Source organism: Diceros bicornis, chromosome 22 (genome assembly GCF_020826845.1).
Source record: "Diceros bicornis minor isolate mBicDic1 chromosome 22, mDicBic1.mat.cur, whole genome shotgun sequence".
Lineage (NCBI taxonomy): Eukaryota > Metazoa > Chordata > Mammalia > Perissodactyla > Rhinocerotidae > Diceros > Diceros bicornis.
The window spans coordinates 53,685,579-53,700,309 of NC_080761.1; the positions used below are offsets into that span (position 1 = coordinate 53,685,579).

The window sequence follows — 14,731 nt, forward strand, 5'->3', positions numbered from 1 at the left end:
TTGACTGATGATTGAATAAAGAAGATGTGGTATATACATACAATGGAATACTACTCAGCCATAAAAAAAGACAAAATCATCCCATTTGCAACAACAAAGATGGACCTTGAGGGTATTATGTTAAGTGAAATAAGCCAGAGAGAGAAAGACAAACACCGCATGATTCCATTCATGTGGAATATAAACCAACACACGGACAGAGGAAACTGTATTGTGGTTACCAGGGGCAAGGGGGTTGGGGGTGGGCACAAGGGGTGAAGGGAGACGTGTATATGATGACTGACAAACAATAATGTACAACCAAAATTTCACAATGTTATAAACTATTAAGACATCAATTTAAAAAAAAAGTAAAAAAAAAAAAAATGCTGGCTATGTAATGGCATAAATGGTGGCTGACAATATAGTAAAGGAAATATGAGCCTAGCATTTACAGCCTACAAAACTGACTTTATACTCAAGTATAATTCTGTCCACTGGAGAGACCTATGAACAATGACCAACCCAGTAACAATAAATATCATCAGTTACCAAATTGAGGTCTCTAAATACCATTTCCCACTAAAAGATGTCAGGGTTCCTTAGAGCAATGGCTGATTCTAGGTACAAAGCAGGAAGTGTCCAAAATAAGTCTGGAGTATCTTATCATACCAGTTTCTTACTAGGACCAAGTCAAAAAGCACTCAGGAGGAAACTTGAAGAGATTTGCACTGGCCAATGATGGGATAATTTGAACTTCAAAAAGGATAATAACTAGAAATAACCGAAACTCATCAAATGTTTAAATCCCTAAGTTCATAACGATGTTTTTTAAAATATTAATTATTCACCTTTGATGGATGATAAGTAATCAATTTAATTATTTTAAAAACTTATAAATATACTCTTCAAACGTATGATGGTCATGAAAAACAAGGGAAGACTGAAAAACTGTTACAGATCAGAAGAGACTAAGGATTGGATCCTGGAACAAAAAAGAAACTTTAGTGGAAAAACTAGTGAAACCCAAATAAAGTCAATATTTAGTTAATAATATTATGCCAATGTTATTATCTTCGTCTTGACAATGATTATGTAAGATAGAAGTTAGCAAACTATAGCCTGGGATCTGATTTTGTATGGTGTGCCAGCTAAGAAAGGTTTTAACATTTTTAAAATGTTACAACAAAAACAAAGAACATGCAACAGAGATGTGTGGCATGCAGAGCATAAAATATTTGCAATTCGACCACTTTATAGAAAAAGTTTGCCAACACAATGTAAAATGTTAACGTTAATGGAAGCTGGGTGAATGCTATAGAGATCTCTCTGTATCATTTTCCAACTTTTTTGCACATCTTAAAATTATTCCAAAATAGTGATTCCAAAATAATTTTTCAGAGAAGGAAATAATAGAGATCACAGTAGAAATAAATGAAACAGAGAAAAACCAACAAAACCAAAACTTGGCTCTTTGGTGCAGAGGGAGGAGATGAACAAAATTGACAAACCATTAGCTAGAATGACAAAGAAAAGAGAGAGAAGACTCAAGTAACCAAAATTAGGAATGAAATAGGGACCACCACTACCAACTTTAGAGGAATAAAAAGAATTATAAGAGAATACCATGAACAAGTGTATGCCACCAAATTAGATAACCTAGACGAAACAACAAATTCCTAAAGCAACTCAAGAAAAACTGAAAATCTGTAACAAGCAAAGGGATTGAATTAGTCATCAAAAAAGTTCCCAAAAAGAAAAGCCCAGGCCCAGATGGCTTAACTGGTAAATTCTACCCAACAATGAAAGAATTAACAATAACCACCAATTCTTCACAAACTCTTCCAAAAAACAGAGAAGAGAACACTCTTAATTCATTCTATGAAGTCAGTATTATCCTGATACCAAAAGCAAAGACATCACAAGAAAAGACAACTACAGAAAAATATCCCTTATCACTACGGATGAAAAATCCTCCACAAAATCCTAGCAAACCAGCAACACACAAAAAGAATTATCCACCATGACCAAGGGAGGTTTATCCCAAGAATGCCAAGTTGTTTAACATCTGAACAATGTAATACACCACATCAACAGAGTAACAGATAAAAACCACATGGTCATTTCAATAGACACAGAAAAAGCATTTGATAAGATCCAATACCCTTTCATGATAAAAAGACTTAAATTAGAAATAGAAGGGAACTTCCTCAGCCTAATAAAGGCAACTACAGAAAACCCACAGCTAACATCACTACTGGTGCAAGACAACGAGGGTGTCTGTTCTAGCCAGTGTACTGAAGGGTCTAAGGCAAGTCCTTAGGCAATTAAGCAAGAAAAGAAGCAAAATATATGCATGAACTAATTTCTGTGGCTTCAAAATAAAGGTATATATATGTATATACACACAAACATAGGAAAATGTCCAAATATACACCCTTGCAATATCCATGGAAACTTGAGAAAAACATATTAAAAGTTATACAGGATAGGGCCAACAGCAATCTGGTGAACAACCATCATAAAATTCTTCCTCCATTAAGAGTTATCTTTCTATAAGATCAAAAAGTTCCCATTATAAAAATTACTACCTGGGCCAGCCCCGTGGCTTAGCAGTTAAGTGCACGCGCTCCGCTGCTGGCGGCCCGGGTTCGGATCCCGGGCGCGCACCGACGCACCGCTTCTCCGGCCATGCTGAGGCCGCGTCCCCCATACAGCAACTAGAAGGATGTGCAGCTATGACATACAACTATCTACTGGGGCTTTGGGGGAAAAAATAAACAAAAATAAAATTATAAAAAAAAAAAATTACTAAATCATAAAGTAGAGCTTCTCCTTTATTGCTAGAAAAGATCTGCGAGGTAGTAATCCAGTTCAACTCCGTACTGTGCCCCTAAGTAATTTACTCACACTTTATGCTGGGTGTTGACTGCACAGCCCTCCTAAATACCAGGGATGTACACTGTCCAGTACATCCATCACGCTGCCTCCCAGCTAGGGAGGGCACTATTTTAACAGTCTAAGAATGTGGTAATGAGGGTCCAGGCTAGTGCGGCTGCCATAAGAAGGAAGGGATGTAAAGGAAGACGATGTGTTTTTTCTGTCATTTTATACTTGAAGACTTAGGAAAGTGACTACAATACGTGCAAGGACTGGGAAACTGGGAGAACACGCACATCCACATTAGAGCTATGGGAAACCTGTGAGAGGCTGCAATGAAAAGACTCTCATGGCAAGACTCATGGCAATGAGAGTTGGGGGCGAGGCGAAAGCAGTCAGCAGTACATAAAGAAAATCACCAGAACCCTAAAGCAAGCAGAATGTCTGCACCAAGAAAACAAAATAAAACCAGCAGAACTTTCTGGAATGAGGGTGATATTCTGTATCTTGACAGGAAACTCGGGTACACAGACACACACATCCAACAAAAAATGACGTGATACACTTGAAATGTGCCGATACGTAAATTTCATCTTAAAAAAAACAAAGAGACCTAAACAAATATTAAATTCTAATTAATGACATGAATGCTAAAGTGTTTAGGGTAAAGTACATTGATATCTTTAATTTACTTTGAAATGCATCAAAAAAATAAGAATGACAGATAGCTAGTTAGATGTGATAAAGCAAATACAGCAAAAAGGTAACTGTGCTCACTGTACAACTCTTCCACTTCTCTTTGTATTTGCACATTTTCATAATAAAATATTAGGGGAAAAAAATTTCAGCAGATCAGAAAAGGAGCCCTGGAAGAAGGCCAAGAAGAAAGGGCAAAGGAAAAGAAAGGGGAAAAAACAGATGTCAACCATGAGCTAAAATTAAAAGATAAATGGAAAAAAATCCATGAAAGTAAATTATGGAGCAGTTGTGGACACTCACTCACTCGCTGTGTGACACGTACTAGAAGAACGTGCCTGGTTCAAGACACTTTGGACAGAAACACGGCATATACAGAAACGTCAAAGTGCAAGACACGCCAAAGCCAGGGGCTCTGGCTGTGATGTCTCTCTGCAAAGGGTATGGGATCAATGGAAAGTCATGGGGCAGGGGGAAAACAGCCACAAACAGCAACAGCTAAACTTGAGAACTGCCTGTGCTTCCCAAATGCACACAAGTTACAGAAACAAAGAAATCTTCCCCTGACTCCATTAAAATGTCTTACATTAACACGCAAACACAAGTTGACACTAAAGATTATAAGCAGAATGGTCACTAATAATAGCACTTTGCAATAGGCAACAGTCTGGGGCTTCTACATATCTCCATATTTCATTTTGATACTGTTTCACCCACCCACTTCTGACTGTAAAGTCACTAGTCGTTACCATATGGAAGGTCAATACCAGTTACTAATTTATCATGTTTTGGCTTTTTCAGCTTAAGTACTATGAATGAAAGATTCTTTGCATTTCTCTTCAGTGATGTCATCTGCTTTATTCCTGAAAGGGTACAGATCACCCAGACATAAATTCTGAAAGCACAGCTGATGCACTTAACAGCTGATGAACAAATACAGTACTGCAATGCTAGCACAGCACACTAATGAAATAGAAAGCATTTTAAATCGGAACTTTAAATATTTTTTTCCTTTGCCAACTATCCCAGTCAAGAAGAAAATTACTTTAAATAGTCAATAAACAAAGCCCCAAACATACATTAGAGTACGATAGGAAAATTGCCAGGCTGCGATCTAGGAAGAGTCAAGAAGTCTGTACAGCTTGTGAAATCAGAGGAAAAAGCAGATCAGCTGGTAATTCAAAGCTGAGCAAGGTTAGTGCACCCCTCCTACGACAAACACTAGTAACATCCACCAAACAACTGTCAAGCTGAAAAAAGGTCTTGCCAAGAAAAGCAGCATCACTGACTCTCCTCCTCTAGATCTCTCTTCCATTCACTCGGCTTACAATGAGCTAAGCTTCTTTTACAATGAAGAATGTGTTGACAGCTTTTCTGGTGGAGCCAAATGTTTTCTGTTGGATCTATCAACGCAGAAAATTTTGGAAGATATAATGAGAAAGGATTATTTTTTTTAAATCATTCTTATGCTCACCACCCAAAGACAAACATTATTAACACAGTCTACTACTCATTTTTTCTCAAATGTTTTAATGGTTGTGCTATATACTATAATTTTGGGTCCTTTCTCAGTTGATCAGGAATCAGGCATTTTCCATCTAAATTTCAAATATTATACTCACTTCATAACTTATGTGGAATATACAGCAAGAGTAAAGGTTACCACTTCCTGAATACACCTTATGGTATCTCTAATTCCTTACAACCATCCTGCAAAGGAAGTATTATACTCTATTTTACATTTGAAAAAACTACAGTTTTTATCTCTCCATGTGATACTATAGAAACACCACTTTAACCAAATGATAAAACTGATCACCAGTATATAGGACAAACTATGTCTTGTACATCATGATATGATGCCTTACGAACAGAGAAGCATGAGTCCTGTGGTATTTCTACCAAAAATGCATAACCCCTTTTTAATCATGAGGAAATATCAGACAAGCTGAAATTGGGAGACATTCTACAAAATAACTGGCCTACATTCTTCAAATATGTCAATGTCATAAACTAGAGGAAGTTCCACATTAAAGGAGATTAAAGAGAACTGACACTTGAATACAATGTATCATCAAGGACTTAACTATAGCTAAAAAAAACATTTTTGGGTCAATCGGGAAAATATGAATACAATCTGTAGATTAGAATAGATGAGCTGATCTCCTGATTTTTGACAACTGTACTGCGATTACGTAAAAGAAGATTCTTGTTTTTTTAAAAATACACACTAAAGGCAGGATGGATTAAAAAGCAAGACCCAACAATATGCTGCCTCCAAGAAACACATCTCAGCTCTAAAGACAAGCACAGGCTCAAAGTGAAAGGATGGAAGACAATATTTCAAGCTAATGGCAAACAAAAGAAAGCAGGTGTTGGCATACTCATATCACACAAAGTAGACTTCAAGATGAAACAGGTTAAGAGAGGGCCAGCTCCGTGGCTTAGCGGTTAAGTGCGCATGCTGCGCTACTGGCGGCCCGATTCGGGTCTCGGGCGCACACCAACGCACCGCTTCTCCGGTCATGCTGAGGCCGCGTCCCACATACAGCAACTAGAAGGATGTGCAGCTATGACATACAACTATCTACTGGGGCTTTGGGGAGAAAATAAATAAATAAATAAAATCTTTAAAAAAAAAAAAAAGAAAGGAAAGTCTCTTCAATAAACGGTGTTGGGAAAACCGGACAGCCACATGCAAAAGAATGAAACTGGACCATCTACTATCGCCATTCACAAAAATTAACTCAAAATGGATCAAAGACCTGAAGGTGAGACCTGAAACTATAAAACTCATAGAAGAAAATATAGGCAACACACTATTTGACATTCGTCATTAAGGAATCTTTTCAGATGACATGACTACCCAGACTAGGGAAACTAAAGAAAAAATAAACAAAAGGGACTTTATCAGATTAAAGAACTTCTACAAGACAAATGAAACCAGACTCAAGATGAGCAGACAACACACCAACTGGGAGAGAATATTTGCAAAACATACATCTGACAGGGGTTGATCTCCATAATATATAAAGAAATCACACAACTGAACACCAAAAAAAACAAACAACCCGATCAAAAAATGGGCAGAGAAAATGAACAGACACTTCTCCAAAGAAGATATACAGATGGCCAATAAGCATATGAAAAGATGTTCAACATCACTAATCATCAGGGAAAAGTAAATCAAAACAACACTAAGATATCACCTCACACCCATTAGAATGGCTAATTAGAATCACCATGACAAAAAGCAACAAATGTTGGAGAGGATGTGGAGAAACAGGAACCCTCATACACAGCTGGTGAGAATGCAAACTGGTGCAGCTTCTATGGAAAGTGGTATGGAGATTCCTCAAAGAATTAAAAATAGAGATGCCCTATGATCCAGCTATCCCACTACTGGGAATCTATCCAACGAACCTGAAATCAACAATCCAAAGAGGCTGATGCACCCCTATGTTCACTGCAGCATTATTCACTATAGCCAAGAAGTGGAAGCAACCTAAGTGTCCCTCGACTGACGATTAGATCAAGAAAATGCAGTATATACATACAATGGAATACTACTCAGCCATAAAAAAAGACAAAGTCGTCCCATTTGCAACAACATGGATGGGCCTGGAGGGTATTATGTTAAATGAAGTAAGCCAGAAAGAGAAAGACAAACACTGTATGATCTCACTCATATGTGGAATATAAAACAACACATGGACAGAGAAAACTGTATTGTGGTTCTAGAAGCAATGGGGGTGGGGGATGGGCACAAGGGCTGAAGGGAGACATATATATGGTGATGGACAAACAAAAATGTACAACCCCAAATTTCACAATGTTAAAGACTATTAAACCATCAATAAGAAAAAAAAACACACACTAAAGTATTTAGGGGTAAAAAAGCACACTTCTGCAACTTACTCTCAAAAGGTTCAGGGAAAAGGCTGTGCATAGCTTCTCTTTGCAGAAGGAGGGAGAAAAGGAGAAAGTAACATAACAAAAATATTAACATCTGGGGGACCTGGATGAAAGATATTCAGGAATTATGTGTACTACCCTTGACACCTTTCTCAAAGCATGTTTTTTATAAAAACTGAGGTTCAAAGACACTTAAGTAATTTATCTAATTGGTAAAGTGGCAGACCCAGGGCCCACACCCAGGTTTATTCAGATTCAACAGAGCTCATGGTCTTCTCTCTTCCATCCTGCTACCTTCATAGGTTATCTCAGAACACCTCTACCACTAGACATTGATGGGGCAATAAACATCTTACGGAATAAAGCCATCCCCTCACTCCCAATTTAAGGTTGTTTCCTTAGAAAATACTTTCAAGAGTGACATCAGCATCATGGTGGAATGAGTTGTTCCCGTTGTCTCTCCCCTCTAAGTTCAACTCAACAGACATTCATGAACCAACAGAGGATTCCCTGCACAGCACAACAGGACATCTGAGAGATCCACGCAGGGTGGACTGGATCCCCAGGAAGCATTGGAACTAGGCAAGTGCACTCCTTCTCCTCCCCAGCAATAGCAATGTATGTTGCAGGTCCTCACACAGCAGTCAGTGCAACTGTAAGAGGAGGCGGGTGCAGCCTGACTCGCACAAATGCTTTCCAACTTGTAGCAGAGCCCATGGGAGAGCCCACCATGCCCCAGTGGCCCCATCTGAGGGAACACTCCCACTGACTGGCGTGGCTCAACCCCCACAAAGGAGCCCCCACCAAGCACAGCAGCTCAGCCAAGCCGCCCACATGCACAAGCAGTCCACACAAGAAAGCAGGTGCCTCTTGCCTCCCACCTAGGGCACCAGCTTGGCTGGTCCCCTGCTGAATGCAGAGGTCCGGCACCAGAGCGACACAATAGTGGAGCACATAAACAATGCTCGTGCATGCCTGACTGGCCAAGCATCTGCAGCCAACAGGCAAATGCAGAGAAGCTCTACTGGCACAACTTCTGGCAGACGGGGTGGGATCAGAAAACAAAGCTCCTGCCACACACCCTCATCAGTGGCAGGCGGAATTCACGACCTAATACTACCACAATGCGCCAGCAAAGGATCACTTCATCAAACATCATGAAGAACTACAATAACACTAGTAGATGCTAGTTCAGAGCCGGTCTTCCTCAGCAAAAAGAGGAGGATAAGCACGGATGTTAGCTCAGGACTGATCTCCCTCACAAAATAAATAAATAAATTAATTAATTAAAAAAAAAAAAAAAGAAGAAGGCCCTCGTACCTGAAAGACAAAAAAACGAAAGAGTTTACAAAGTCTTGAGTGAGGAGATAAATAGACAACATCAGAAAATTGCAGCTCTCTATCAGAAAACAGGTTAGCTAACACTTAATTATAACATTAAAGATAAAGGGAAGGAAAACATCAAATAGCTATAATCACTTCATTTTAACCACAAACTAACAACACAAAACAGAATAAGTTGTAACAACAGTAACTTAGACAGGGAAGAGGAAAGGGATGGAATCTGCTTAGACTAAGGAAATAAGAGGCTATCAGAAAACAGACTATCTCATCTATGAGATCTTTTATGCAAACCTCATGGTAACCATTGAACAAATAATCAGAAAAGACACACAAATGATAAATAAAGAGAAAACTGAGAAAACCATCATAGAGAACCACCAAAATGAATGGGCAGTCTGAAATACACGGGATGACAAACAAGGAAAATACAGAACAACTGGAAAGCAAGTGATAAAATGGCAGTATTAAGCCCTCATATATCAATAATCACTCTATTATAAATGGATTGAATTCTCCAATCAAAAGACACAGAGTAGCTGGATGGATTAAAAAACCAGACCCAACAATATGCTGGGAACATATGCCAGGAATATGCCAGGCAACATATCTCAGCTCTAAAGACAAACACAGGCTCAGGGTGAAGGTACAGAAGATGATACGCCAAGCTAATGGCAAACAAAAGAAAGCAGATGTTGCCATACTTATATCAGACAAAGTAGACTTGAGAATAAAAAAGGCAATGACAGACAAACAGGGGCAGTGTATAATGATAAAAGGGACACTCCACCAAGAGGACATAACACTTACAAATATATATGTACCTCACACAGGAGCACGAAAGTTGCAAGGCAACTATTAACAGACCAAAAAGGAGATATTAACAGCAACACCGTAACAATAGGAGACCTCAACACCCCACTTACATCAATGGACAGATCATCCAGACAGAATGTCAACCAGGAAACAGTGTAATTAAACTATTAAAAAAAATAGACCAGATGGACTTAATAGATATATATAGAACACTCCACCAAAAAACAGCAGAATACACATTCTTCTCAAGTGCACTGGAACACTCTCAAAGATAGACCACATATTGGGAAATAGGGGAAGCCTCAATAAAATTAAGAAGACTGAAGTCCTATCAAGCGTCTTTTCTGAGCATAGCTATGAAACTAGAAATCAACGACAAAAAAAAAAGCTGGCAAAGTGACAAATATGTGGAGACTAAACAACATGCTACTGAACAACCAACGGATCATTGAAGAAATTAAAGGAGAAATCAAGAAATATCTGGTGACAAATGAAAATGAAAATTCACCATATACCAACTCTCACGGGATGCACCAAAAGCAGTCCTAAGAGAGAAATTCATAGCAATACAGGCCCACCTTAACAAGAAAAATCTCAAATAAGCAATCTTAAACTACACTTAACAGAACTACAAAAAGAAGAACAAACAAATCCCAGAGTCAGCAGAAGGAGGAAAACACTAAAAATTAGAGCAGAAATAAATGAAAGTAAAACCAAAAAAACAGTAGAAAGGATCAGTGAAACTAAGAGCTGGTTCTTTGAGAAGATAAACAACAATGAAAAACTCTTAGCCAGACTCACTAAGAAAAAAAGAGAGAAGACTCAAATAAATAAAATTAGAAATGAAAGAGGACAAATTACAACGGATACCACAGAAATACAAAGGATTATAAGAAAATATTATGAAAAACTATATGCCAACAAATTGGACAATCTAGAAGAAATGGATAAATTCTTAGACTCATACAACCTCCCAAAACTGAATCAAGAAGAAATAGGGAATCTGAATAGACCAATCACAAGTAAAGAGATTGAAATAGTAATCAAAAACCTCCCAAAAAATAAAAGTCCAGGATCAGATGGCTTCTCTGGAGAATTCTACCAAACATTCAAAGAAGATTTAATACCGATCCTTCTCAAACCATTCCAAAAAACTGAAGAAGACAGAACAATTCCTAACACATTTTATGAGGCCAACATCACCCTGATCCCAAAGCCAGACAAGGACAACACAAAGAAGGAAAATTACAGGCCCATGTCACTGATGAACACAGATGCAAAATCCTCAACAAAACATTGGCAAACCGAATACAAAAATACATTAAAAAGATCATACACTGTGATCAAGTGGAATTTGTACCAGGGACACAGGAATGGTTCAACATCCACAAATCAATCAAGGTGATACACCACATTAACAAAATGAGGAATAAAAACCACATGATCATCTCAGTAGATGCATAGAAAGCATGTGACAAGATCCAACATCCATTTATGATAAAAACTATCAACAAAATGGGTATAGAAGGAAAGTACCTCAACATAATAAAGGCCATTTATGACAAACCACAGCCAACATCATACCCAATGGGGAAAAACTGAAAGCCATCCCTTTGAGAACAGGAACAAGACAAGGGTGCCCACTCTCAATACTCTTATTCAATATAGTACTGGAGGTTTTGGCCAGAGCAGTTAGGCAAGAAAAAGAAATGAAAGGTATCCAAACTGGCAGTGAAGAAGAGCAACTCTCACTGTTTGCAGACAACATGATTTTATATATAGAATACCCTAAAGAATCCATCAGAAAACTATTAGAAATAATCAATAACTACAGCAAAGTTGCAGGGTATGAAACAAACTTACAAAAACCAGTTGCATTTCTTCACACTAATAACTAACTAACAGAAAGAACTCAAAAATGTAATCCCATTTACAAGGCAACAAAAAGAATAAAATATCTAGGAATAAATTTAAGCAAGGAGGTGAAAGACCTATACAATCAAAACTATAAAACATTATTGAAAGAGATCGATTATGACATAAAGAAATGGAATGATATTCCATCCACATGGATTGGAAAAATAAACATAGTCAAAATGTCCATATTACCTAAAGCAACCTCAGCTGGCACCGTGGCTTAGCGGTTACGTGCACGCGCTCCGCTGCTGGCGGCCCGGCTTCGGATCCCAGGCGCGCACCAACGCACTGCTTCTCCGGCCATGCTGAGGCCGCGTCCCACATACAGCAACTAGAAGGATGTGCAGCTATGACATACAACTATCTACTGGGGCTTTGGGGGGAAAAAATAAATAAATAAAATCTTTAAAAAAAAAAAAAAAAAACAGCATGGTACTGGTACAAAGACAGACACACAGATCAATGGAACAGAAGTGAAAGCCCAGAAATAAAACTACACATCTACGGACAGCTAATCTTCAACAAAAGAGCTAAGAACATACAGTGGAGAAAGGAAAGTCTCTTTAATAAATGGTGCCGGGAAAACTGGACAGCCACATACAAAAGAATGAAAGTAGGCCATTATCTTTTGCCATACACAAAAATTAACTTAAAATGGATTAAAGACTTGAAGGTAAGTCATGAAACCATAAAACTCCTATAAAAAAATATAGGCAGTACACTCTTTGACATCAGTCTTAGAAGGATCTTTTCAAATACCGTGTCTACTCGAACAAGGAAAACAAAAGAAAAAAATAAACAAATGGGACTTCATCAGACCAAAGAGCCTCTGCAAGGCAAAGGAAACCAGGAACCAAACAAAAAGACAACCCAGCAACTAGGAGAAAATATTTGCAAATCATGTATCTGACAAGGGGTTAATCTCCAAAATATATAAAGAACTCACACAACTCAACAACAAAAACACAAACAACCCGATCAAAAACTGGTCAGAGAGGGGGCCGGCCCGGTGGCGCAAGCGGTTAAGTGCATGCGCTCCACTGCGGCAGCCCGGGGTTTGCCGGTTGGGATCCTGCACGCACTGATGCACCGCTTGTCAAGCCATGCTGTGGCGGCATCCCATATAAAGTAGAGGAAGATGGGCATGGACATTAGCCCAGGGCCAGTCTTCCTCAGCAAAAAAAAAGAGGAGGATTGGCAGATGTTAGCTCAGGGCCGATCTTCCTCAGAAAAAAAAAAAAGTGGTCAGAGGATATGAACGGATATTTTTCCAAAGATATACAGATGGCCAATGGGTACATGAAAAGATGTTCAATATCACTAACCATTAGGGAAATGCAAATCAAAACTACAATGAGATATCACCTTACACCTCTTAGAACGCCTATAATTACCAAGACAAAAAATAACAAATGTTGGAAACGATGTGGAGAAAAGGGAACTCTCATACACTGCTGGTGGGAATGCAAACTGGTGCAGCCACTATGGAAATTTCTGAAAAAATTAAAAATAAAAATACCACATGATCCAGCTACCCCACTACTGGGTATTTATCCAAAGAACTTGCAACCAACATTTCAAAGAGACTTATGCACCCCTATGTTCACTGTAGCATTATTCACAATAGCCAAGACATGGAAGCAACCCAAGTGCCCATCGACTGATGAATGGATAAAGAAGATGTGGTATATATATACAATGGAATACTACTCAGCCATAAAAAAGACAAAATTGTCCCATATGCAACAACGTGGATGGACCTTTTGGGTATTATGTTAAGCAAAATAAGCCAGACAGAGAAAGACAAACACCATATGATTTCACTCGTATGTGGAAGAGAAACAAACACATGGACAAAGAGAACAGATTAGTGCTTACCAGAGGGGAAGTTGTGTGTGTGGAGGGGGGGTGGGGTGGGTAGCAGTAAAGAGGCACATACGTATGGTGACGCATAAGAACTAGACTATTGGTGGTGAGCACAACGCAGTCTGTACAGAAACTGATATATAATAATGTACACCTGAAATTACACCATGTTATAAACCAGTATGACCTCAATAAAAGAAAACACCTGAAATTACACCATGTTATAAACCAGTATGACCTCAATAAAAGCAAAGCAAAGCAAAGCAAAGCAAAGTAAAGAAAAGAAAAGAAAAGAAAAGAAAAGAAAAGAAAAGAAAAGAAAAATGCCCCAAGCCTGAGCAAAGAGATAAGAAGCTTTAGGCTTAGGTCAAAGTCAAGGATTTTCAACGTCCTAAACTCCCACCTGAAGAAGCAAAAGCAAAAAAAGTGGAAATGAAAAAAATAAATAACCCCTCAAAAATGAAAAGAAAATACTTCCCAGAAAGAGATTAATAGATAAATGAACATGAAAAATTTTACTAAAACTGTTTTTTTGAGAAATTCTCACAATACTTCTTTAAAAAGGAAAAGTAGGAATCTAAGGGTCTAGGAGTCCTTCCACAGCTCAGTGGGCAGTTTTTTCTTCTAATTAGATAAAATGAGCCAGCCCCAAAGGGCCTGCAGAAAAACTATTAGTGACAACCCTTGGGAGGAAGGGAGCCCTCCCTCCTCCAGTCTGGAGACTTTGATTCTCTGGAAACCAGCCCAAGAGCACTATTTGGGTAGGAGATGGAGACACTTTACATTCCCAACATTTCATTTGTCCCTCCTTCCAAAAAAAAAAAAAAAATCACACTTTTCATTGTTACTGATTTGATAAAAAAATAAAACGTCTTTGTTTTAATTTATATTTCTTTGATTATTAGCAGGGTTGCACCTATGATTATTCATAACTTGTGTTTCTTCTTTGATAAGAGGCTATTCATAAACAAACATTTTCTTAAGCATTCATCTATAAAGGGAGGGCCTAGTCCAGCAAGTCCAAATTTTTCCAACAACAGTCTTTCCTCATTAGTTCTGAATAAATACCTATCAGGGTAAATGTATTTAGGAACAAGCATTGAATAGCAGAGACGTATGTCTGTCAACAGCAGCAAAATACAAGGCTAACCTTATATTGAAAAACGTGACGCAACACTTAAGTAGAGTCTACTACCTATGTCCCTTAACATCAACAGGCACTTGGCTATGAATGATTATAAAAAAGTCTTTGTAATTAGCTATCAAAGTATAGTCAAATAATCAATCTGAAATTATGACGGACTGCAAAAAGTTTACTTAC

The 14,731-nt window shown here is 38.3% G+C and overlaps 1 protein-coding gene across 5 annotated transcripts in view; it reads right to left on the minus strand.

Annotated features, from left to right (window-relative positions):
- Window positions 1-14,731, minus strand: part of UBAP2 (ubiquitin associated protein 2) — a 119,460-nt gene that overhangs the window by 72,610 nt on the left and 32,119 nt on the right. The window lies entirely within an intron of this gene.